The following is a 316-nucleotide window of genomic DNA, read 5'->3' as shown; positions in this document are numbered from 1 at the left end:
CCCCCCTACCCCCGCCGGGCCGGGGCGCCCGGCACCCCGCGGCCGCGCCGCCCAAGTTCGCGGCCGGGCACGGCTCGGGGCTCCGCTGAGAGCGGGGGGAGGCTCCGGGGCGCCCCCGGGGCTCGGCTCGGGGCGGCGGGGGGAGCCCCGGGGCTGCTGCCCGCTGCCGGTGCCCGAGCTGCCCGCCCAGCCCAGCCCAGCCCAGCCGGCACGGAGCGGGGCTGCGCTGCGAAGACGGCAGAGCCCCATATGTTTAGGATTTTCTTCCCTCTCTCTCTTTCCTTTTTTTTTTTTTTCTTCTCTCCCCCTGTTAGAA

The sequence above is a fragment of the Oxyura jamaicensis genome, chromosome 3 (assembly GCF_011077185.1).
Source record: "Oxyura jamaicensis isolate SHBP4307 breed ruddy duck chromosome 3, BPBGC_Ojam_1.0, whole genome shotgun sequence".
NCBI lineage: Eukaryota > Metazoa > Chordata > Aves > Anseriformes > Anatidae > Oxyura > Oxyura jamaicensis.
This window is presented reverse-complemented; position numbering follows the sequence as displayed.